Consider the following 27916-nt stretch of genomic DNA (forward strand, 5'->3'; position numbering starts at 1 on the left):
AAAACTGCTAGACCAGTAAGGATTCTCTCAGAAACCTCAAGAATCCATCTAGCTTCAATAGTCTATAACTTAAAAGAAATCACCATAAAAACTATAAAAATTATTTCAGAGCACAGTATAATTTTCAAATCTAACATACTGGGTAGTAAACAATGAAGTTTCTGATGACCTTAGAGTTTTCCTTTTCTAGGCACCCTTGGGAAGTTAAAACCACAATTCCCATATCATAATGTGATGCACAACAAAGATAACATTCACAGCCCATTTTACTTTTATAATTTCCCATCTCTACAGGCTTTAGAAATTAGGTCTTTTAATCCAATTTCTCTCTAAAAAGTCAGGGCATTTCTTTAAAAGTACTAAAAATGATAATACTGTTAATTTGGAAATTAACCAATTTGGAATTAACTAACTAACCATTTGGAAATTAATTTGTTAACAGTCAAGATTAAAGTAAAACATTTCTCTACTTAAAATTACATTTGAACTAAAGAAAGTCTCACTTATTATCTAGTCTGATTCTGTCATTATTACTGAGAAAAGAAAACTGAGGCCAAGGAGGTTACCTGACTATCCTAGATTGAGACTGTCAATTAGTAATTAAATCAAAACTAGAACCCAAGTATTCTCACCTCCACTCCACTGCTCTCCCCACCTCTCTATGTGACCATGGGATTACTGAGAATACAGACTCTTCACAAACCTATAGATTTTCTTTGCTGTAAACTAGAATAAAGGAATATTCATTCGCCTATCTGCAGCTGTACAAGGTATGTGTGTAAACAGAAAAAGTAACAAGTTATTTTACTCTGGTTTTAGAGGGAATTTCTAACACTAAGAATTTTCTTTATCCAGCGCTCTAAAAATCAAACTACACTTACCTCCCTCTTTAAATTCGGACAGTAGAAAAACTAATATTCAGAATGAACAGAAAGATATTTACAATTCAGGGAATTTGGGATTCAATTAATCACAGATACCTAGAAAACTAAGTGAATAACACAAGACAATTATTAATTCTGGGAAAAACAAAAAGTTGTGCTAGAAAAGCAATCATATCTTAGATATGAACAGTGTTTTTACCACCCTGGTTTAAAAACCAGAATATTGATCTTAATTGAAATGAATATGATAACTATAGTGGGAAATGGGAAGCAGAAATAACGCTTATGTTAACGGTGAAGGGGGAAGTGAATGATAGCTAAATCCTAATCCTCTATAATGGGAAGTTAACACATTTAAAAAAAAAAAAAAAGAGTTTGAAGTGGTTCAATGGTTGCCTCTTCATTATAAGCCTCTTTATTATGATAAAAATAAAAACTAAATTGAAAAAAAATACAGTCATAGAAGTCATCCTACTATTTTAGAGGTACACATTAAAGATACTTGCTTTCCTTTGCCTGAAAATGCAGAAAACATTAACACATTTGTTTAAAAATTCACTTTTCGTACTTATAATTCATCCTTTTGCTTCTTAAAACATATTTTGAAATAATTATGGATTCATAGGAAGTTGCAAAAATAGTATAGAGACGTCCAGTTTACCCTTGACCCAGTTTTCTTTAATGGTTACATTTTACATAATATCAAAAAACAGAAATTAATACTGGTACAGTGTGTATCATTCTATGCTATTTTTTATCACATGTACATATGTGTAACCAACAGCAAAATCAAGATACAAACCTTTTTCTCTATAATCTCTCTCTCCTGCTACCCATTTAGTCACCCCCCTCCTTCCTCCAACCATTCCTAAGCCCTACCAACCACTAACCTGTTTTCCATCTCTACAATTTTGTCATGTTATATAAATGGAATCAAACAGTATATGTCGTTTTAAGACTGAATTTTTGGGGGTGCCTGGGTGGCTCAGTTGGTTAAGCGTCCGACTTCGGCTCAGGTCATGATCTCACAGTTTGTGAGTTCAAGCCCCACGTGGGGCTCTGTGCTGACAGCTCAGAGCCTGGAGCCTGCTTTAGATTCTGTGCCTCACTCTCTCTCTGCCTCTCCCCTGCTCAGGCTCTGTCTCTGCCCCAAAAATAAATAAAACAGTAAAAAAAAATTAAAAAAAAAAAAAAAGACTGAATTTTTCATCCAGCATAATGCCCTTAAAATCAACTGAAGTTGACACAAGTATCAATGGTTAATCCCTTATTGCTAAGTAGTATTCCATGGTATAAATATACTACAATTTGTTTAACCATTACTCACTGAGGGACATTTTGTTTGTTTACACTTTTGGGCCGTCACAAGTAAAGCTGTCTTTTACTTTCAACTTGCCTATATCATTATGTCTGAAATGATTTCTTATAAACAACATACAGTGCATCTTTTTTATTCACTTGGTAAATCTCTTTTTTTGTTTAACATTTATTTATTCTGAGAGAGAGAGTATAAGCAGGAGAGGGACAGAGAGAGGGCGACAGAGAGAGGGCGACAGAGAGAATCTCAAGCAGGCTCTGCCCTGTCAGCAGAGCCTGACATGGGGCTGAATCCCATGAACCACGAGATTATGACCTAAGCCGAAATCAAGAGTTGGATGTTTAACCAAATGCTCCCACTTTGTAAATCTCTTTGAATTGGTAGATTTAGATCACTTAATTTACATTTAATTTAGGGAATATTCATTTCATTTTTTATTTTCTATTTATCTGTTCTTTTTTCTTCCTTCCTATGGGCTAAACATGTTTTAGAATTCCATTTTTATTTATCTAAAATGTTTCTGAGTACATCTGTTTGAATAGATTTTTTCTTTATTCGCTGTTCTAGGCATTACATTATATATAACTTACGACAGTTTACTGGTGTCAACATCTTACCAATTCCAGGAAAGAAATTTTACCTTAGTTCAAGTCCCTTTATCCTGCCCCATTTATAATTTTCAAATTTCCCTACATAGAAAGAACCACATTAGACCATACTATTTTTGAAAAACAGTTAAAGATAAAATGTCAAACACAATTTAAAATACTCAAGAAAAGTCTATTATATTGACTACATGTTTACTCTTTCTGTTGTTCTTCTGTCCTGATGTTCCAAAATTCCATCTTGTATCATTTCCTTTCTGTTTCAAGAAATTCCTTTAGATATTCTTTTAGGATAGGTCTACTAATGACAAAGTCTCTCCCTTTTCCTTCATCTAAACATCATGGTTTCCCCCTTTATTCCTGAAGAATATTTTCATTGGATATAGAATTGTGGGTTGACAATTCTTTCCTTTTAGTCCTTTGAAAATATTTTATCACTTCCTTCTAGTCTCCATGTTTCCTGATGAGAAATCCACTATCATTCAAATTGTTTTTCTCCTACAGGCAATGTGTCATTTCTCTCCTAAAGCTTTCAAAATGTTTTCTTTGCCTTTTCAGAAGTCTGACTTTTAGGAAGTCTTGGCATGGAACCCCTGTTTGGGGTTCACTTGTCTTCTTCACACTGCAGGTTTATGTCTTTTGTAAAATTTGAGAAATTTTCAGCTATTATTTCTAGTTTTAAGCTACTAATTCTTCTATTTTTTCAGCCTTGTCCTCTTTCTCCTCTCCTTGTGGTACTAAAACGACATGAACATCAGATCTTTTGTTATAGTCCCAAAGGTCCTTAAACCGGCTTTTTTTTTAACATGAAATTTAATGTCAAATTGGTTTCCATACAACACCAGTGCTCATCCCAACAGGTGCCCTCCTCAATACCTATCACCCACCCTCCCCTCCCTCCCACCCCCCATTTACCCTCAGTTTGTTCTCAGTTTTTAAGGGTCTCTTATGCTTTGGCTCTCTCCCTCTCTAACCTTTTTCTTTTTTTCCCCTTCCCCTCCCCCATGGTCTTAAGTTTCTCAGGATCCACATAAGAGTGAAAACATACGGTATCTGTCTTTCTCTGTATGGCTTATTTCACTTAGCGTAACACTCTCCAGTCCCATCCACATTGCTACAAAAGGCCATATTTCATTCTTTCTCATTGCCAAGTAGTATTCCATTGTATATATAAACCACAACTTCTTTATACATTTATCAGTTGATGGACATTTAGGCTCTTTCCATAATTTGGCTATTGTTGATCGTGAACATTGGGGTACAAGTGCCCCTATGCATCAGCACTCCTGTATCCCTTGGGTAAATTCCCAGCAGTGCTATTGCTGGGTCATAGGGTAGCTCTATTTTTAATTTTTTGAGGAACTTCCACACTGTTTTTCAGACTGCACCAGTTTGCATTCCCACCAACAGTGCAAGAGGGTTCCCGTTTCTCCATATCCTCTCTAGCATCTATAGTCTCCTGATTTGTTCATTTTAGCCACTCTGACTGGCGTGAGGTGGTATCTCAGTGTGGTTTTGATTTGTATTTCCCTGATGAGGAGCGACGTTAAGCATCTTTTCCTGTGCCTGCTGGCCATCCGGATGTCTTCTTTAGAGAAGTGTCTATTCATGTCTTCTGCCCATTTCTTCACTGGATTATTTGTTTTTTGGGTGTGGAGTTTGGTGAGTTCTTTATAGATTTTGGATACTAGCTCACCAAAGGTCCTAAAACTGTTTTTTATCCAGTCTATTCCCTTTCTGTTGTTCCAAATGAATAATTCTGTTGTTCTTTTTCAAGTTCACCATTTGTTTCTTCTGTCATCCCATTTCTCCATTGAGCTCATCCACTGCATTTTTTAAATTTCCGTTATTCTATTTTTCAGTTCTAAAATTTCCATTTGGTTTTTCTTCATAGCTACTATTTCTTTGCTAGAAATATTTTTTCATTGTTTCAAGCAGGTCTATAATTGCCCATTGAAGCCTTTTGTGATGGCTGCTTTAAAATCTTGTTAGATAATCCTAGAAGCGCCTGGGTAGCCCAGTCAGTTAAGTGTCCAATTAAGGCTCAGGTCATAATCTTGTAGTTCATGGGTTCGAGCCCTGCACCGAGCTCTGTGCTGACAGCCCTGAGCCTGAGCCAACTTCCGATTCTCTCTCTCTCTGCCCCTTCCCCACTCATTTTCTGTCTCTCTCAAAAATAATCATTTATAAATACATACATACATAAATAAATAAATAAAATCTCGTCAGATACTTTCAATATCTGTTTTATATTAAGGTAGGTATCTATTGATTGTCTTTTCTCATTTCAACTCAGATTTTCCTCATTTTTGGTAAGGAGTCATTTTTGGTTGAAATCTGGATACTGTGGGTATTATGTTGTGAGATTCTAGATCTTATTTAAATCTTATTTTAGCAGGTCTTCTGTAACAGGGGAAGGCAAGAGCTGCCTCATTACTGCCAGTTCAGAGTAGAAAGTCAGGTTTTTTACTTGGTGAAGAGTGGGGGAGGCATCCTGTACTACTCAGTTGGGGGTAAGAGTTAGACCTCCCCACCAGGCCTCTACTGTATCTTTTCTAGGGCCCCACAGACCCTTGTTGGTCAGTCTTCTCTCCACCTTTCAGAGTCTTCTCATAGTTATAAAAAAATTTTTTTAATGTTTTTATTTTTGATTGAGGGGGAGAGAGAGAGAGAGAGAGAGAGAGCGAGAGCGAGAGCACGAGCAAGGGAGGGGCAGAGAGACAGGGAGACAGAATCCAAAGCAGGTTCCAGTCTCTGAGCTGTCAGCACAGAGCCCGACATGGGGCTCGAACTCCTGAACCACAAGATCATGACCTGAGCCCAAGTCAGACACCCAACTGACTGAGCCACCCAGGCACCCTGGAATCTTCTTATGTTTATATAGTGTCCAGGGTTTTTAGCTATATTAAGCAGGAGAGATGGGGAGAAATGTCTACCCAAACATTTTTAACCTCAAGACATTTAACCTTATGTGTCTAAATGGGCTGACAGCTGCTTCTCCTTTGGGCACCTGTCCTTGTCTTTTAAAATTGACATATGAGTAGTTGCTGCCATGCTTTGCTGACTGTCACAAGCTTTAAAATATCACTTATTTATCTGATAAAGCATTTTTGTACTGGACTTCCTCACAACTGTCAACACTTCAGAGCTATGTCTAAAGCCGCTTTGGAAACAAAAACAAGAACATAAGAAACGTCATTTGAGAACATAACCAACCCAACTACTGCTTGAGACAGAATGCATAATTTAAAAAGCTACCTTGATCTCAAGCCCTCTCACATATTATTATTTTTATGTGAATGTTACCGTTTACAAATTATTATTTACTATTAATCTGTACACTGCAAACCAAGATACAAGTGGTGAAAGGTTTTTAAAATGTAAATAATTTCGGGGCACCTGGGTGGCTCAGTTGATTAAGCATCTGACTTCGGCTCAGGTCATGATCTCACAGTTTGTGGGTTCGAGCCCTGTGTCAGGCTCTGTGCTGACAGCTCAGAGCCTGGAGCCTGCTTTGGATTCTGTGTCTTCCTCTCTCTCTGTCCTCCCCTCCTTGTGTTCTCTCTCTCAAAAATAAATGAACATTAAAAAAAATTTTTAATTAAAAAATTAAAATGCAAATAACTTCTTCACTTGCAGAGTAACAAGAACCTTAAACAATAAATAACAGTTATAATACATCATATATTATGTTTATTTATAATAATGGTGATGATGATTATAAGGAAAATAAACATAAGATAGTAAAAAGGAGAGCTTCATTAAATTTTCCCAAAAGTAAAGCCCTGCCCTCTACTGGAAAGTCTGCATAGATAATTATATGTAGCAAGTGTTTCTGCATATGAATGTGTGTGCGTGTATTGTGTTTTTTCTAGTCCCACAAATCCATTATGCATGTCTCAATTCAAAATTGACACAATGAGTTCCAAAATTATAATACTATTTAGTTCATTGCTTCTTTTTAAACTTTAAACCTGCTTGTTAATTCAACTGGCCAATAAACAAAAATCTTGAGTATTTATTATGTGCCACTGTGCCAGGAATGAAGACAAAGCTCTATGCTCTCTCTGGGACCCCCTCAATAGGTCAGCCTTAACCCTGAAGGGCAGTCATCATAGTGACTGTGGAAAGGCTAGTCCTTTAGCAGACAGAAACATGGACAAACTACTAAAATAAAGTAACTGATTTGCCAAATGCCAAAACATTATGAATGATTTAAATATCTAGAAGAATGCAAATAAGAGATGTTTACTTATTTCTTCTTTCACAGAATACTTGACCAACTAAAACCAAATCTGTGAAATGTGCTCTAACACTACAGACATATTCATATGTGCCTAAGTACAGTATCTAGCACACAGAAAGTATTAAATAAATAATGACTACTGAACTTTGAGAGAATAAGTGAAATCCGTAGCTGATAAAATCAGGAAACTACCATCATTTTACTAAAGGAGGAAGTTTCCATAGATATACTTCTTCAAATAGTTCATAGCAAACAACTTTTAAAAAGTGTCCAGTCACAAATCAGTGAACATAATAAACACCTTAAGCCATTCCATTTTATCTACTGGTCTAAACCTAGTTAGATCCCAGTAAAATTCTGAAATTACTAATAATCTACTTTAATGAAAATGTTCAAAAAAATTTTATATGTAAGGTCTAGACTACATATAAATAATTTTATTTAATTATTAAATTAAATTTTAAATGTTATTAAATAATTTTTCAAAATAAAAAGTATTATCACACCCCAAAATCTGAAGAGGAAAAAACTCATAATCCTATGACTCTGAAATTAAAATAACTGCTCAACTTTTGTTAGTTTTTAACTAAATGGTATATTATATTTTCCTGTGGCTTGTTTTTTAGCCATAAGAGAAAGCCATAGAAGTCCTTCCATGTAATAGAATGATAAATGCTACACAGTATTCCATAGTATAGATGTATAATTCTCTATTGATAGTAACTATTTTTCCCAACATTAAATGAAAATTTTAAAAATACAGCAAAGGGGCGCCTGGGTGGCTCAGTTGGTTGAGAGTCCAACTCTTGGTTTCAGCTTAGGTCATGATCCCAGGGTCATGAGATCAAGCCCCGTGTCCAGCTTGGCACTGAGCATGGAGCCTGCTTAAGATCTGTATTCTCTCTCCATCTTCCCCTCTCCCCTCTACCCCCTGCTCCCAGTTACTCTCTCTAAAAAACAAAAACCAAACAGCAAAGTTAAAATAACTATACACTGAATACTCATACACTCAGTAGTTTCTATGATTACATTTTTCTATATTTACTTTTGTCATATATCTACCCATCCATCAATCCATTTTTAAATGCATTTTGAAGTAACTGGGGACATCAGTACTTTCATCACTTCAGCCTGCATGTCAGTAAGCAGTATAGTTTAAAATTTAATATTTAGTTTAATATTTATTTACAGTTTTCTTTCCTTTGAGGTAAAATTTACATACAGTGAAATAAGCTAACCTTAAGCAGTATACTTAAGTGGCGTATTACCATTCAACAAATTTTTACAAGAGTATACACCTGCATAACCCAGACCCCTACCAAGATATAGGACATTATCAAAACCCTAAAAGTTCTCTCATGCCCCTTCCCAGGAAACTCCTATCCCCACACCTGAGGGACTACCATTGTTCTAAATTTGTTCTATTATAGATTAGTTCTGCCTCTTGTAAAACTTCATATGTTGGAAACAAAGGACCTGTTCTGTATTATGGAAGGCTTTTTTCCCCCTCAACACAATATTTTATCAGTGATTTTGTTCCCTTTTATTATTTTATTCCATTGTATGAATACACCACCATTTGTTTATTCATTCTCTTGCTGATAGACAACTGAGCTGTTTCCTGGTTTTGGCCAATAGGGAAAGATGCTATAACTTTCTTGTATAAACACAAGACTTTTTGTGTACATACTTTCATTTCTCTTGGGTATAGAAAGGAGCAGAATTAATGGGTCATAGGGTAGGTAAATGTTTAGTTTTCTTTGTTAAGATTTTTTAAATGCTTTTTATTTATTTTGAGAGCGCAAGCACACATGAGCATGTGCAAGTGGGGGAGGGGCAGAGAGAGGGAAGGAGAGAGAATCCCAAGCAGGCTCCGAGCCTTGTCTCAATCCCACAAACCGTGAGATCATGACCCCAGCTGAAATCAAGAATTGCTTGTATAACCGACTGAACCACCAATGAGCCACCCAGGCACCTCTAAAGGTTTAGTTTTCTAAAGAACTGCTACACCTTTCCCACAATATAACATAGTAGTATCATTGTACACTCCCAACAACAAAGTATGCGAATTCCACTTGCTTCACATCTCTACTTACAGTTGGGTCATTTTAGTTTCAGCCTTTCTAGTGCTTATGTATTAGTATTTAGGATACATAAATACAATTCATTTATTTGTTAGGTAAACTTGTTGCAGATATTTTGCCCTGTTTTTAGTTTGTCTGTTCATTTTCTTAATGCCTTTAGGTGACAAATATTCATTAATTTTTTTATGGCTAATGCTGAGTCCTATGAAATCTCTGCCTAAGTGATAAAGATGCTTTCTTCTAGAAGCTTTATGGTTTTAGCTTTTGTATTTAGAATTATTTTCCATACATGCTGTGTAGGGGAAAGTGTATGTATATCCCCCATGCATATATCCAGTTTTTCCTGCACCATTTGTTAAAAAGAGGTTTCTTTTCCCCCATTCGATTGCTTTGGCACCTTTGTTGAAAATCAAATGATTATATGACCATGGGTTTTCTTGGCTGTCCACTGAGCCATTTGCTTCTTTGTTATATTTTGTTTTTATTGAAGTTTAATTAACATACGATGTTATATTCGTTTCAGGTATATAATATAACGATTCAACAATCCTATATTATTCACTGCTTATCACAATTTGATTCTCATGCCACTGTCACACTGTATTAGTTTCCTTAGGCTGCTAAAGCTAAGTGCACAAACTGTGTGGCTTAAAACAACAAAAATTTCTTCTTTTACAGTTTTGGAGGCTGAAATCAAGGTGCTGGCAGGGTCGTTCGCCCTCTGAAAGCTCTAGGGAAGAATCCTTCCTTGCCTCTTCCTAGTTTTGGTAGCTACCAGCAATCCTTGGGGTTCCTGGACTTTTAGAAGCTTTCAAGAAATCGTAGCTACGATTATGATGATACACATTTTACCCTCTTACTTGTTTAACATTCTACTACACTTAAATGACTAAATATGCAACAAGACTTGGTTCATGTTTCCCTGTGAAGCCTTCCCTGGTTTTCCTAATTGCTCCTTCTTCTGTGACTCTATAGTCACACACACATACCTGTATTATAGCACTTATTATAGCTTATTATAATTATTTACATGGTTTTTCCCTCTCCTCTCATCTGTGAAACACTGCAAAGGCAGGGAATGTATTTCATACAGCTTGTATTCCAGTACCAGGCACAGTATTTAGTATTCATTATTTGCTGAATAAAGAGTTAATGAAAAGAAAAACATCACATTTTATCTTGAAAGTATCGCTGAAAAATAGAAAGCATAAAAACTCTAAAGAAACTATAGCTCAAAGAAGGTAAAGCAATTTCCCACACTCACACTTAGTGGCATAAATCAGGACTAGATGCCAGGGCTTTGTCTGCCAGGTTTTAGAGTACAGAGCACTGGCCAAGAAACTGGTAGACTATAGAGGTGCAGATCTGCACTTACTCTCTGTGTTAACAAAAAATTTCTCAATTCTTTCTCAATTTCCTCATCCATAATAAGGATCATTCTAACTCTGTTTAACTTACAGAGTTATGAAGGCTCAGATGTAACAGTGTTTTATGAATTCTAAAGCCCCACACACAAATGCAAAGTAACAGTAATAATCATAATCTAATGGGCCAGTAAATCACTACCTTACTGGAGCCTCCCTCTTTCTTCATCACCCCCACATCAATTAACTGCCAGGTCCTACTGACTGATCCAGCAGGAACTTACATATTCATTACCTCTTCTTAATCGCTACTACTAAACTACCCTGACTCAGCCCCTCATTCAATCTCCCCAAGAGTGCTATAACAATCTAACTGCTGCCCTACTGCTGGCCCACCTTCAGTTTCTGCCCAAGTACACCCAGGTGTGTCCCTGCTCCACTTGAAAGCTTTCAATGCTTTTCAATGCCTTTACAATACAGGGCAAACTCTTTGAACTAATAACCAACTATTTGGCCCTAGAATGTTCATCTAGTCTCGTTTAGCACATGCACACACCACCTTCTGGGCATTTTACATACCAGGCAACTCAGCAATTTACTCACCACTGGCACCTACCTGTGCTGCCACAGATACAATTTGTGCTACACCTGTATCTTTCTTACTCAAAAATTTTTTAAAATGTTTGTTTATTTTTGAGAGAAAGAGTACGAGCAGGGGAGAGGCAGGGAGAGGGAGACACAGAATCCAAAGCAGGCTCCAGGCTCTGATCGGTCAACCACAGAACCTGACCAAACTCCCAGACCGCAAGATTATGACCTGAGCCAAAGTCAGGCATTTAACCGACTGAGCCACGCAGGTGCCCCTTTCCTACTCAACTTTAAAACTTACCTAACCTTTTGATGTCCTGCTTAAACAACATGTTGCTTCAAAGTCTATCCAAATTTATTCACCAGGTAGAAGGTAACTCTCCCTCTTACAATTTATCTGTACTTTTTTTTTCACAAGACACTTAAGACTTTCTGCTTTATATTGTAGTTATTTATGGATATGCCTACTCGTGCTTACTAGAAGTTCCTTTAAGACACGATTTATGTTGATTCACTATGCCTAGAACAGTGATATTCATATGTAACATTATGTAACATTCTCAATAAAAATATTTGTTAAATTAACTGACATTTTGTATCATAGTTAGGTATTTTACAAATTTTCCTCTTCCTCCTCTCTACTGTCTATGAGAATCTCCACTGCTTAGGGCAAATACTAGAGTTTCTTTCTTTCCTTCCTTCTCTTTTCTTTTCTCTTTTCTTTCCTTCTTTCCTTCCAAAGAAAAATAAATTGGAGCACCTAGGTGGCTCAGTCGTTAAGCATCCGACTTCGGCTCAGGTCACGATCTCACGGTTTGTGAGCTCCAGCCCCTCTTCCAGTAAAAACACAAGCTCCACTTTGGGTGAGCCCTGCTTCTCTTTCCCTCTCTCTCTCTCTCTCTCTCCCTCTTCTTCTCTTTGCCACTCCTCTCTTTCTGCCCCTCACTCACTTGTGGCCTCTCTCTCTCCCAAAAAAAGAAATTAAACTGCATATGGATTGAGCTTTCTATAATATACCTAAAACTTTTTATCTGTAATACACTTAAAACCTACCAGAGCTACCTCTAGAGCATCCCAAATCTGAGAGACAGGTTCATATTTCAGAAATTAAAAAGAAATCACTTAAGTCAGAATTATCAAGATCTTTGAGATCCACCTATTCTTCAGGGACGTTTTTAGACTATAAATTTAAATGTTAGAGAGAAAAAAAACAATTATAGCACTAAATTATGTAAGAGTAAAAAATCAACTGGAGAAGGTGAATGTTTCCTACATTTATTTGTGCATGACTCAGGCTGACACTTTGAAGAGAAGAATGTGACAGCTTACAAGAAAACAAACTCACTCACTCCCCTTAATTTCTGAAGGCTCATGCAAGTCTGACAGGCCAACCACAGGGTGATCTCTCATGTGTATCATCCATGACAATTATGGCTTCAATAAAAATGTTCTCCAAATTTTAATAAAGCCCAATTGGTTTTCAGGAAATAGCTAGCCTAATCTCTTCATATTTAAGAAAGCATATTTCAGAAATTAGTGAACTAATTTGTGCACCTAATTAAGGCTGTCTAAAAATTTTATCTTAAAGCATGAAAAGAGGTATGAAATGAATGCAGTGGAGGAGGACACGGTGATATGAAAGGCTGAGCGCTAACAGGGGTCAGTGTTGGTGGCACAGGGTAAAGAGCTATGCTGAGAGGCCATCCTGCCTCTGTATCACCTTTGCTGGTTTTCCTCTTCAAACAGCAATTAAGAGTTTCCCTGTGAATTTTCAAAGTGCTGTGACTAAATGTGGGAAGCACATTTAAAAAAATCACAGCTCATTATAAGCATTTGAAATGATTTAAGGTCTTAGAGTATTTACCTTGCAACATACACTGGAAATAATCTGTACCTGTCATTATATTAATTTGATAGTTGTTTAATATGGGGAAAATCAGGCTGCTATAGACACTTCCTATTCTTCCCCATCATTGGTTATCGGGAGCAGAAGGGGAAAAAAAAAAAAAAAAAAAAAGGGAAAAAGATTGCTAAGCAGCGGAATCTCATCTTATTCTGAATCTCCAAGCCCAAAGCGGAGCTCTAATTAGCCAGTACAGGGAAGAGGAAGGAGGAATGAAGTGAGAAAGGGCTTTCCTGGGGATCCTCACAACTCCATTTCCAGTCTCTCCCAATCACTGTTCTATTGCTCAGGACAGAACTCTGCACTGGTTTCTTACACCATTCAGAAAACAAGCCACCAATGTCTTAAAATTCATGCATTTTTGTAGATGGGTGTGGAAATTTCACCATTATATACTCCCAAATCGAAATAATTAACAACTAGTCTGGGAACACAACCAATTTGGGAGGAATATCTTCATCTAATTCTTAAAACAAAATATGCCTCTAATCAAAAACAGCCACATCATTTCCTACACAAATCTCATTAGATTATACATGAATAGGATTGTGTAGGTTTATGAAACATAAAGGAAGCTCTTCTCTAAACAGTATTTACTGACAATGACAATCTTTTTTCATGCTAATAATAAAATGCACAGAGTATTCTTACCTTAGAAAGGACAAAATATAATAACACAACCTCATTATCCTCTGTCTCCAAAGAAGAATTTACTTCTCAGTACTGTTATGGTAAATGATTACTCTTTAGGGAACAATCCCACACTAGCACAAGATACTCTGATAGGTCTTTCTCATCTCTCACTCCTATTACCGTATGACTACATGGCCATATCCATCAATCATGTTAGCAAACACAACCAAACCACAATGCTATTACAGAGAAGCTAACACATATTTTCAATACCATATAGTCACACTATTATCCATCTTTCATAGCCAGGCAATCAAACTGAACATGACAAGATTTCAGACAAATAGCTAATGGTAATATAAGTTTTCTTCCAGTCCTGGAAGCAACATGAACTTAATTTGTTCAACAAATATAAGTTCAATCTTTTACTATGGTTTATATTTTTAAATTTAACAAGAATATTTTTGAACTATAAGAAATACTTTAAAATTACTTATTTTTATTTAAAAAATGTTTTTAATGTTTTTATTTATTTTTGAGGGAAAGAGCGCAAGTGAGCAAGCACAAGTAGGAGAGGGGCAGAGAGACGTGGACAGAGGATCTGAAGCAGGCTCTGCGCTGACAGCACAGAGCCCTACACAGGGCTCGAATTCACAAACCATGAGATCATGACCTGAGCCGAAGTTACACACTTAACTGACTGAGCCGCCCAGGTGCCCCTTACTTATTTTTACTTTTAAGTAACTTTTAAGGTAGTTCAATGATAGCTTCTCACACATGACTGGAAAAATAATTTGCCACATAAACCAAGTAATGTGCATACATAAAGTGCATACATATATATTACAGTGTTTAATTCTTAATTTAATTCTTAAATTATACCGTATGAGTCAACAATCAATATTATAGTACAAACTTCACTCTTACTAACAAAAGGCTGAAACGCATGACTTTCCCACAAGGTGTGAGGGTGCCCCCTGGTGGCAGATTCCTTGCAGAAAACAAAGAAATGTATTAACAGAAAATAAACACTATTGCAATGAAAATATCCTTTAAAAAATTTGACCAAGTTCTACTCAACAACTCAGTTATTTCAGGCAATACCCAATGTAGAAAAAATTCAAAATGTGATCAAAGAATGTTGAGAAATCTCTGAAGTTCACTGTGAAAAGATCTGACCAGCAGCGATTTCCAAGTAGCAAGACCAACAAGATATCTAACACAGAGGAATCTGAGAGATGACTTCAGCCAGCACAGAACAAAACTTTCTAAGCTGTCCAGGATGGTAGCCACCAGCCACATGAAATGACTTAGCATTTGAAATGTGGCCAAGTGTGACTGAGCAACTGAATTTCATATTTTATTTCACTTTAAATTTTTTAAAAATGTTTATTTATTGAGAGAGAGAGAGGAGGAAGGGGCCGAGAGAGAGAGAGAGAGAGAGAGAGAGAGAATCCCAAGCAGGCTCTGCACCTGTGCTTGGGCACAGAGCCCAATGCAGGGCTCAATCTCACAAACCATGAGATCATGGCCTGAGCCAAAGTCAAGAGTTGGATGCTTAACCAACTGATCCATCCAGGCACTCCTATTTCACTTTAAATAGCCATCTAAGGCTTTGGCTACTGTTTGGACAACACAGATCTAGTCCTACTTGCTACTGCTACTCCACTGCAGAGAAAGTCACCAGAGCAATCCAAGGAAGAGTCAAAGTTTCCAGACATATGTAGAAAAGGATGGTACAAACACATATGACTAAACCTTTACCTTTTGTTTGGGGATATTTATTTATTTATTTATTTGAGAGAGAGAGAGAGAGAGAGAGAGAGAGAGAGAGAGGGAGCGAGCACAAGCAGGGGAGGGGCAGAGAGAGAGAGGGAGACACAGAACCCAAAGCAGGCTCCAGGCTCTGAGCTGTCAGCGCAGAGCCTGACATGGGGCTCAAACCCAGGAACCGCAAGATCATGACCTGAGCCAAAGTCGGTTGCTTAATCAACTAAGCCACCCAGGCACCCTTGTTTGGGCATTTTTAAGTACAACTAATTTAACTCAATTGCACTGAGCTACTTTTGGTAACTGCAATTCCTCTTAGAATACAGAGGAGTCTAAAAATGGCCCAGTATTCCTTTTGAAATAATTCTGGCTTTATAGCCTATATAAAACTGAAGATATGTGATGACTTGTATAGCATTTAGCTACAAGAGTTTAAGCTCAATTATCACCTGGAGTATCCATTCTTTTCTTACATGTAGAGAATAAAAAGGCAAATGGGTCCCTGAACTGTGGATTAGCTGAGTTCAGGAATCCAAAAAGAGAACAGCCCAGGTGGCCCCACATCTACTTAAGTACTCTAGTAGTATGTTGCTGTTTAGTTCAAGCACCTATTGAGTATTCACTTTGTCTGGGACATCACATTGAGCACTGTGAGGGATAAACACAAAGGCAGACAACGCAAGGTGTCTGCCCTCCAGAAATTAACTACTTTTTAGGGTAAAAATGGCACACAAACAACCATAAGGGTTTTATGTGTGCTGGCCTTACCTTTTCTTGATACCAACTGCCAATCCCAAGTGATCAGCTATCACTTTATATAAATAATTCCTAAATCTTCCATTAACAAGCTGTCACTTAAGACCCATATCCCACATTTTTAAAAAGTTTATTTATTTACTTTTGAGAGACAGCATGCGAGTATGCATGCGAGTGGAGGAGGGGCAGAGAGAGGACAGACAGAAAGCCAGGCAGGTTCCATACTACCAGTGCAGAGCCCATCCTGGGGCTCAAACCCACGAACCGTGAGATCATGACCTAAGCCGAAATCAAGAGTCAGATACTTAACTGACTGAACTACCCAGATGCTCTGACCCACATTTCTGTGTGATCTACTCTCCTTGACTATCTTGAAATTAGTTTAAGAAACATTTACCAAGCACCAGCCATAAGCTAGAAAACACTAAGATGCCCTGGAGAAGTTCAGCCTCAGGAAGGACGCAGACATTTAATAGATCATGCGTTATGCGGCAAACGCATGGAGGTGCATGCAGGACTACTGAAAGCACAGAGAGAAGTTTTTAGTAGATACTAGCAAGAGAGGAAAAGAGTTCTTGGAGGAGATAAAGACTGCTGGGTCTGAATAGGTGGATTAAGAGCAAGCAAACGGCATGCCAGGGAATCACAAACAACAGTCATTAGAATATCAGGTTTGGAGCAGGAAAGTGGCAAGAAATGATGCTGGAGTAGTGGCAGAGGCAAGGCCATGGAATACCATAAATATAAGAGTTGAAAATAGATGAGGTGCCACATAAGGTTTGAAGATATATGCCTCAGATAGTTCACTGTGTGTGAGCAGCATGAAGGATGGATTTGAAGGGGGCAACACTGAGCATGGGGCTCAGCTGGATGACTGTTGCAATATACCATCTGAGTCACGACAATGGCATGGATTAGACAAGTATGGTAGAAATAGAGGTGAGGCTCAAGAAGTGTTCAGGAAGTAAAATTATGGTGTCTTAATATAAGAAGATGACAGAGAAAAAGAGCTAAAGATTTGAGTGTACCCAGCATTAAGTGGTATTTAAAGCTCTTGACACTAGGTTAAGAGATAGGGACTTAACAAGGAACAAATCAAATCACAGGAAGGTAAAGGGACATGAACAAGGACAAAGCCCATGACAGAAGTGACAGCTACACTAGCACTAAAGGATAAGCAAGGTTAATCAGGCCTTTGGGAGAACGGTGATGCCAGAAAAGATATAGTGACATAAGTACCCTAAGGTATAATTCCATTTTGGACTTGCTGAATTTAAGGAATGGAATAAAACTAGTGTTTCCTTTGAGATAACAAGAAAGAGACGAATAAGGAATATCCTGTTCATTGGAGGATGCTGAGTGGTATCCACAGCCTCTATCCATCAGAGGCTGTGGCACCTTCCTTTCTGTTGTGAGAACCGAAAATGTCTCCAGGTGCTGCCAAATGTCCCCTGGGAAGCAGAATCACTCCTGAATGAGAACTACCACAACCAACTATAGCAGTTAAGAGCTAAAACTGGAGTGAGAAGCACCTGGGTTGAAATCCTAGCTTTATCACTTGAGCAAGTTACTTAATCCTCTAAGCCTTGATTTTCAGTTATTTGTAAAATGGAAATGTTAGTGTTTACCTAATGGGGTAGTTGTGATAACTAAATGAGATAAAACATACCACTCACACTGTACTTAGTACATAGTAAAGCTCCCAGTTATAAGGACCTCCACTGTCTCCACCACATAATCAAACAGGATGTTGTGGCAAACATCAAGGAGATCGTCTACAGGAGGAGAGGAGGGGCGGAGGAGAAGGGGTTAAGTTTGGGAGGAAATAGGGCTAACCCTGAATGAGTAGGAGTTTGCAAGTGAATTGAAGCTCAAATGGTCTCCAATTTAGGATGTCCAGGCTCAAAGAAGGAAAGGATTATAAAGGAAGATGGAAGTCAACTACAGGGAGAGAGGTTGAGTATTTGGCTGCTCAACCAGTGAGCTGTGATAGTAATTAACTTTCCACTCCCAATGGAAGATGCCTTTGTGCTACAGATTGAATGCTTTTGTCCTCTCAAAATTCATATGTTGAAACCTATTCCTCCAATGCAATGGTATTTGAATGTGGGAACTTAGGGAGGTTAATTAAGTCATGAAGGTGAAGATGTCATGAATGGGATTAGTGCCTTTATAAAATATTAAAGAGACCTTAGAGAGCTCCCTTGCTCCTGCCTTGTAAGACAGCCATCTATGAAACTGCAAGCATGGTCTCACCAAACACCAAATCTGCCAACACCTTCGTCTTAGCCTTGACATCCTCCAGAACTGTAAGAAATAAATTTCTGTTGCTTACACACCACCCAGTTTATTGTATTCTGATATTAGCAGCCTGAATGAACTAAAACACCTTTTTCATATCTGAGCTGGGCTTCCCAGGGTGGAAGTGGATCAGACCAATAGCATTACTTGGGCCTTCATTTGAAAATATTCCATATTTCACTATGCTGGAAATGGTTCTTGTTGCAGAAAATGTCTTTTCATAGTGCTTTTCAAGTAATCAAAGAGCATCTGAGGCAACAAGGTACTATGCCACTAAGCTTACTAAAAACTTCTTTAACACTATAAAGAATTATTGCTCAGACAGCTTAGACCCTAACTGCCTTGTGCCGTTAATCTTTACCTATCATTTACCATAGTAATAAGTCACAGGTACATACTTTTTACGACTAGTACCAACAGTAAAATATGGAGAAGATTATTAGCTCAGTCCTCATTAGATGCAGCTACAATACTCTGCTGCTACTAAAGAAGTACTCCCTGAATCAAGAGGACAATGGACCTATTTAGCCCTTACTACCTAGTTTACCACACTGTGTATATAGATTACACATTGAAACAGTATATAAATTTGAAAAGCAGGTTGACATTCTGTTTTTATTTCCTTTTATTTTTATCTTCAGATATTGCATACCACAAAAATCCTTCCAGTTGTTAAATATGACCTTATAGGTAAATAAAAGTGTTAGCAGCTTACTTAAAAGAAATACAGGGGCGCCTGGGTGGCTCAGTCGGTTGTGCATCTGACTTCGGCTCAGGTCATGATCTCGCGGTTTGTGAGGTTGAGCCCCGTGTTGGGCTCTGTGCCGACAGCTCAGAGCCTGGAGCCTGCTTCAGATTCTGTGTCTCCCTCTCTCTCTGCCCCTCCCCTGCTTGTGCTCTGTCTCTCTCTGTCTCTCAAAAATGAATTAAATGTAAAAAAAAAAAAAAAAAAAAAAATTTTTTTTAAAAAGAAATAAAGAATTTATTTTTATTGAGTAGAAGAATAAGAAGAGTAAATGTAAATTAATTTAGTAGGAATTATAAATCAAGGCATTACGGCCAATTGAATAAAAATAAAACAAAACAAAACACACTTCAAGCTAGTTGAGAGAAATATAAATCATGAAACAGATTAAAACACGGAATTATTATCACCCCTCTACCAGGTAATAAAATCAATGCCACAGCAACATTGAAAAGCAATGGTTTCCATAGTTATTTGAACCAAATGATTAAGGCTGGAGTTACAGGACATTAATGTACTAGCTTTATTTCATTATTAGAATACAGGAGAAATTCTACTGAATAGATTTTTACTTTTAGGTATCTATAATTTTCATCTTCCTTGTCCTCTACACACACAAATACAATACAGTGTTTCACAAACACAAAATAACAACACTAATTTCATCAATGACCCATTGTATGGAAGGTTCAACTAAGACTGATTATTCGTAATAACTCAAAAAATTTATAAAGCAAGGTGCCTCATTCCAACTGGAACAATTAGTCCTATGGAATATGCACTATTTAAAATAAATCATGAATTTTATACCCTCAATGTATGCTCCAATCCAAAAGCATACCTTAACCACACCAGGGGGGAAGTCCACATATTTCACATGAGTCTAAAATTTAATATTTCAGTGACTACGATTAGCTCTCTTTTGGCTCTTCCAGTTCTCATGAATTAAATTAAGTCAACCTGTAAAGCAATGCAGACCATATTGATTCTAGAGACTGTGAGTCACCAGGGGAAGAAGCCCAAAAAGGCTAAATTTCCACTGAACTCCAAATCAGAGGTTTGAAAGTTAGAGAGATAAAGACATTAGCTGTAGCCTTATGAAACATTCAAGGCTGCTTTCATTTGATTAGGAATTTGCTACAGGCTCTTTATGACAAATATAACAAGGACACTTTAAATCTTTTAAGCTTTGAAGAAAGATCCAGAAAACAGATTAGCTATGAAGAACTGCATTTAATTGGAAACCAATGAGTAATGTGTTTATATACATTCATGAATTACTTCTGCATTACCAAAAAAAAAAAAAAAAAAAAAAAAAGGCTATCGTTGCCACAATCTTTATTGGTTATGGGTTAAAGAAATTTGCTCTGGGGGCGCCTGAGTGGCTCAGTCGGTTGAGCGGCCGACTTCGGCTCAGGTCACGATCTCACAGTCTGTGAGTTGAAGCCCCGCATTGGGCTCTGTGCTGACAGCTCGGAGCCTGGAGCCTGTTTTGGATTCTGTGTCTCCCTCTCTCTGACCCTCCCCCGTTCATGCTCTGTCTCTCTCTGTCTCAAAAATAAATAAACGTTAATAAAAAAAATTAAAAAAAAAAAAAAGAAATTTGTTCTGATCTGAAATGGTGATTACGACAACCTGTTGTCTTATGTCACTATTTCCCAAACTATTCTAGAAAACACTAACATTCCATGAAATGTTTATAGAGCTGGGCGGGGGGGTAGGGAGCACTGTCAAGAGAGAAAAAAGAAAAAAATCCTCTAATATTTTTGTTCTAAAATTTTTAACAGAGAAAAAATACTAAGCATATCCAACATAATTATTAAATAAGCTGTCCTTAACAGTAAGTATGTCATGCCCCAGAAAGCCAGGAAGCCCACAAGATATCATTTATATACAAATGTACTGATGCTCAAGTGATACATAAACATGCTACTATTGTGTTTTATGCTATGCAATGACAAGTGACTTATGCTATGATTTTTGCCTAATAACTTCAACATATCTTAACTTTCTATCACATAAAAAATCTATGAATCAAAACTTAACAATTTCTTCCAGTCATGACATCATATATGTAAGGTAAACTTTTTCTGTAATCCTATTTTTTTTAATGTTTATTTATTTATATTTTTGAGACAGAAAGGAGAACACGAGCAGGGGAGGGGCAGAAAAAGAGGGAGACAGAGAATCCCAAGCAGGCTTGCACTCTCAGTGCAGATGCCAATGCAAGGCTTGAACCCACAAACCATGAGATCATGACCTGAGTCAAAATCAAGAGTCAGACATTCAACCAACTGAGCCAGCCAGGCGCCCCTAATATTTTTTTTTTTTTTTAATTTGAGAGAGAGAGAGAGCACGCACATGAGTGCAACCCAGGGAGAGGGGCAGAGAGAGAGAGAGACAGAGAGACAGGGAGAGAAAGAGAGAGGGAGAGAAGAGAGAGAGAATCCCATGCAGGCTCCATGCTTAGCACAGAGCCCGATATAGGGCTTGATCCCACCACCCTGGGATCATGACCAGAGTGGAAATCAAGAGTCAATGTTCAACTGACTGAGCCACCCAGATGCCCCTATAATCTAGTTTAATACAAGCTCATCTTTGTTTTTTGAGTTTCTATAATTTTTTAAACTATCAGTAATTATAATTTTTAACGTATTGTTCACACACGTTCAAAATATTTTAAACACAGATATAACAGTATATCCCTCAATCTTGGAAATAATGAATTCTAATGTACTTGTCTTTAAAATTTTAAATTACAGGGCACCTGGATGGCTCAGTTGGTTAAGTGTCTGATTCTTGATTGTGGCTCAGGTCATGATCTCATGGTTTGTGAGTTCAAGCCCCACACTGGGCTCCAGGTTGTCAGTGTGGAGACTGCTTGGGATTCTCTCTCTCCTTCTTTCTCTGCTCCTCCCCACCCCTCATGTGTGTGTACACCCTCTCTAAATAAATAAGTTAAGGGGCGCCTGGGTGGCTCAGTTGGTTAAGTGTCTGACTTTGGCTCAGGTCATGATCTCACAGTTCATGAGTTTGAGCCCCGCGTCGAGCTCTGTGCTGACAGCTCAGAGCCTGGAACCTGCTTCAGATTCTGTGTCTCCCTCTCTCTCTGCCCCTCCCCAGCTTGCACTTTGTCTCTCTCTTTCAAAAATAAATAAATGTTAAAAATTTTTTTTAAATAAATAAATAAGTTTTAAAAAACTTTAAAACAAAACAAAACAAAACTGGTTTCCAAAGAGGAATATATTACTAGCCTAATCACGGCAACAAAACCTTTCTACTTTAAAGTGTAAGTTTTTCCATCTTTTATTTGTAAATGTCTACTCATTCCTGTACTCCTACCTCTCACTCTCTACCTTAGCAGTCACAGATGTAATAATAATGATCATAATCATAATCATAATCCCCTCATTTTGTTATTTATGGCAGCCTTTATGGATAAACCAACAGAAGTGAGGAAATAAGAGGCCTATTCATTCCTATATTTTCTATCCAGACATAAAATGGAACATGGATATGAAAATAAAATAATCACTAAAAACTTTATGTTTCCTTTCAACAACTAATCCATTTGCTGAAAAAGTTTGCTGCTTAAGTCAGTTTTAGAATTTAAAGTTCTTTATATTGAATAAATTAACATTTACATTTATTGTGAAGTGTATTTTCAAGAAATACATAGAATATATATATATATATATATATATATATATATATATATAGTCTAATGAATATTCATAAAGCAAACATCCATTTTTTAACTACCACCCAAGTCCAAACACAGAAGCCAGGATCACAGAAACAGAAGTAGTCTCTCTTAAACATACCCCCTCACACATAACCCTCTGGAATTACTGGAGCTTTAATGTGTCATGTAAATTACACAAGTTAACTCACTGAGAATGAAAAGAAATAGTGTCACAGATGTTCTAATATGGAACTATTTAAGACATCTCTAAAATGCATTAATGGAGAACCTTTTCTAATATATAGGACTTTTTGTTAAATTTTCCTGTGAAAAAAATGCTAGTAATGACAATTTATTTAGAATATAAATTATAGAAATGCTTGGATTTAATTTCGTGGAACACCACACAGGAGGACCATAAAACACAGATTATTTGTTCCTGGCACTTTCAACAGCTGGCAATGAGGAAGACCAATATTAGCACTCAAGATGCAAAAAAAACACTAACTAATGGCCATTTCAACTCACTAGCATCTAAATATCTAACTGTAAATTACAAAATAACACATAGATCTCTGTGATCTTTGCTAGATTCTGACAGAAGTAAAAACTCACTCTCATCCCAAATAAGGATGCTCACATAGAAGGATTAGCAGGATTCTAGGTCTTTTACTTCTTGCACTAAATACTAGTGTAAATATTAGGTAAAACTGTACCATGGAATGACACTAAATGACTGTGGATATTAACACCTCCTTTTATAAAGGTTTAGTTGCAAAATCAAATATGCACAGAATTAGCCAAAGCAAGGTTTTATTAACAGCTCCAAAATAAACTTAACTTTTGCAGTTAAAATATTAAAATTAATATGATGTTAATTTCAACTTTATTTTTTTCCTTACAAAGCAAGGCACTCAAGAGTTCAATGTGACATTTAAGTAAACAATTTCCAAAAAACTGCTAATAAACAACATTTAAGAAGCACTCCTACTCTAAAATGTGGACACAGATAATACCAAGCAAATATAATTCATTTATAATTTAAAACCTAGCCAACAATTGTTTCCCTTGCATTGAAGACCTCATTTTCCTCCTCCAATCCCATTAGCACATATGTCTAACATTTCTTCTCACTAACCACTGCGGGCCTGGGCAATGTTATCTCTGTGGGCTGTGACATGGGAAAGATCTAGGTTATTAATATCTTTGGAGATTTGATGGACAGAAAAACACACAACTGTATTAAACATCCAAGGTCTTCCATTAAGTACACTGATGACAAGAGAATAATAGTCACAACAAGGAAGAACACACTTGAATCTTGAGATAAGCTTTACACAAACAGATGTCCTTAAATCCCTAACACTGGAATGGCTGAGCAAATGATCTATCAATTTAATGGAGTATTATACAACAATTAAGACTAAAGATGAGGAGGAGCACCTGGGTGGCTCAGTCAGTTAAGCATCCGACTCTTGGTTTCAGCTCAGGTCACGATCTCACGGTTCATGAATTCAAGACCCACATTGGGCTCTGTGCTGACAGTGCAGAGCCTGCTTGGGATTCTGTGTCTCCTTCTCTCCCTTTACCCCTCCCCCACTCACACTGCCTCTCTTCTCAAAAATAAACTTAAAAAAAAAAAAAAGACGAAAGATGACGGGCACCTGGGTGGCTCAATCAATGGAATGTCTGATTCTTGGTTTTGGCTCAGGTCATGAGTTTGAGGTTCATGGGATGAGTCCCACATCAGGCTCTGCACCAAAAGTGTGGAGCCTGCTTGGGATTCTCTCTCTCCTCTCTTTCTGCCCCCCCCCCCAAAGTAAATAAATAAACATTAAAAAAAAAAAAAGACTAAAGATCAGTTGAGCGTCTTTCTTTCGCTCAGGTCACGATCTCACGGTTTGTGGGTTCGAGCCCCGCGTCGGGCTCTGTGCTGACAGCTCAGAACTTGAAGCCTGGTTCGGATTCTGTGTCTCCCTCTCTCTCTGCCCCTTCCCTGTTCACACTCTGTGTCTCCCTCTCCCTCTCTCTCAAAAACAAAAATTAAAAAAAGTTTTTTAAAGACTAAAGATGATAAAAAACTATGTAACATAATTTTATAATATATCCTAAAATATCTTAAATATATTCTTATATCTAAATATAACTACAAAATATTAAATATATATACAAAGACTTGAAAAAAATAAATGAATATTTGGTGCAGTTATAGGGACTCCTCCAACCATCTGCACATTTACAAAGTAAAAAAAAAGCAGAAGGTCAAAAATGCAATACCTCCTCTCTCTAAAGAACTGTAAAACTATCATCAGCACCTTGGTAATCACCTCATATTTATGGTCTACACTAAACACACCAAAACTTGCTATATATTACCCTTACAGGAATGCTTCTGGGCAAGGTCACCTGATAAAGGGGAAACAAGGTCCTGTCTGAGTACTTTGATTAAGAAGAGAGATAAAAAAAAAAATGACTACTTTACCTCGTAGCAAGGTGACAGGTATTTTAATCAATGGCATGTTTTACTGCCATCATAAAATGTCAGATTTAACATTACTTCTTACCAAAATTAACAACTGTATCCAATTTAAACCCAGAAAATTACAAAATACAAATAAATCATGTATATATGACAATTGAAGTGATAAAGATGATATCAGTTTGGTCAACTTTGCATCAAAAATGAGATCTCTGTAAGAGTAAGAGATACATAGATTCAAGGATATTCTGATAGCAGCATTAAGTCTTCTGTTACTTAATTTATGCCTGCCGCTTAACTGACTGAGCCACCCAGGCGCCCCATATGCCTGCCATTTAGTATCACACAGGTCAAGAACTTGATAAGGTAACCCTCCCTGTATTACTGGTCCTACCTCAAAATGCAAAATTGGTTTGGATCCTATTAATATGATAAAAATTGGCCTTCACAGCTAACTCCTTGCAGAAATTAACAAGCTGACCCTAAAATTCACGTGGAAATGCAAAAGATCCAAAATGGCCAAAACAAACTAGAAAAGGAACAAAGTTGGAAGACTCACACTTCCCAGTTTAAAACTTACTTCAAAGTTTAGTAATCAAAACTGTGTGATAGGGGCATAAAGACAGACATATAGATCAATGGAACAGAACTGAGAGCCCACATAAATGTTTATGGTCAATTGGTTTTTGAAAGAATGCCAAGAAAAATCAATAGGGATAAGAATAGTCTTTTCAACAAATGGTTCTGGGACAACCAGATATCCACATACAAAATAACGAAATTAGATCTCTACAATATATGAAAAATAACACAAAATGGGTACCCATCTGCAAAACAATAAAAGTGGACCCCTAATTCATACCATATACATATTAACTCAAAATGGGTCTTGGACCTAAGCATAAGAGCTAAAACCATAACATTTGTGGATGTAGGGGCACATGGGTGGCTCACTTGGTGAAGCACCTGAATTTGGCTCAGGTTATGATCTCAGAGTTCATGGGTTCAAGCCCCGTGTCAGGCTCTGTGCTGCTCAGAGCCTGGAGGTTGCTTCAGATTCTGTGTCTCCATCTCTCTCTGCCCTTCTCCCACTCACACTCTGTCTCACTCTCAAAAATGAATAAACATTTTAAAAAAAAATCATGGAAGAAAACAAAGGAGTAAATCTTTGTGACTTTGGATTAGCTTTTTAGATATGACAACAAAAACAGAAAAAAAAAATCAGACTTTGTCAAATTTTTAAAAAATTTATGCTTCAAAGGATACAAGAAAATGAAAAGACAACCTACAAAATAGAAAATATCTGCAAATCATATTCTGATAAGGAACTTAAAACTTACAGGACACTTATAACTCACTAAGAAAAAAACAGGGTGCGTGGGTGGCTCAGTCGGTTGGGCATCCAACTATGGGTTAGGAGCCTGCTTCAGATTCTGTGTCTCCCTCTCTGCCCCTCCCCAGCTCAAACTGTCTCTCTCTCTCTCTCTCTCAAGAATAAACATAAATAACATAACATAAAATAAAAAATAAAATAAAATAAAATAAAATAAAATAAAATAAAATAAAATAAAATAAAATAAAATATAAAATAAAAAACAAATAATTAGGGCGCCTGGATGGCTCAGTTGGTTAAGTATCCCACTTTCGGCTCAAGTCATGATCTAACTGTTTGTGAGGGTTTGAGTTCGAGCCCCATAAGGGGCTCTGCATTGGTGATGTGGAGCCTGCTTGGGATTCTTTGTCTCCCTCTCTCTCTGCCCTTCCCCACTTGTGCTCTCTGTCTCTCAAAATAAATAAATAAACTTAAAAACAACAACAAATAACCCAATTTTTTCAAAAGCACAAAAGATGTGAATGGATATTTCTCAAAAGAAGCTATACAAATGGCCAATAAGCACATGAAAAGATGTTTAACATCAGTCATTAGAGAAATGCAAACCAAACCACGCTGAGATACTTCTTCACACCAACCAGAATGGCTAAAATCAAAAGGACACACATTAACAAGCAAGAAATCCTTGTGCATTGTTGGCATGATTATGTAACAATGTAGCCACTTTGATCAACAGTCTGACAGCTCTTTAAAATATGAAACAAGTTACCACACAATCCAACAATTTCTAGGTATACGTTCAAGAGAAGTGAAGAAATATGCCCACACAAAAACCTACACATAAATGTTCACGGCAACACTAATGATAATAGCCAAAAAGTCAAAACAACCCAAACATCTATCAACTTATCAATGGATAAACAACATGCGGTATACTCACACAATGGAATATTATTCAGCAATAAAAAGGTATCAAGTATTTGATACATGTTACAACATAGGTAAACCTTGCAAACATCGTGCTAAGTGAAAGAAGTCAAGGGATTTCACAGACTATTTGTGTAATATATTTCCTTTAACTATCTCTCCTCTATACATTTTACACTCTACCACTCAAATACCATGTCCTCTATAATATCTGTCCCGTGACCCAAATAAAACTCTCTTCCCCTTCCATGACCCACTAGACTCTATTATAGTCATCTATGGCCATGCTTTCTGA

General features: G+C 37.1%; 1 protein-coding gene across 6 annotated transcripts in view; it reads right to left on the reverse strand.

Moving 5' to 3' along the window:
- PARG (poly(ADP-ribose) glycohydrolase) overlaps positions 1-27916 on the reverse strand; it is a 134035-nt gene that overhangs the window by 78562 nt on the left and 27557 nt on the right. The gene's annotated exons all lie outside the window — the stretch shown is intronic.

This window comes from Panthera pardus, unplaced genomic scaffold (assembly GCF_024362965.1).
Source record: "Panthera pardus isolate Hobbes unplaced genomic scaffold, ASM2436296v1 HiC_scaffold_22, whole genome shotgun sequence".
Lineage (NCBI taxonomy): Eukaryota > Metazoa > Chordata > Mammalia > Carnivora > Felidae > Panthera > Panthera pardus.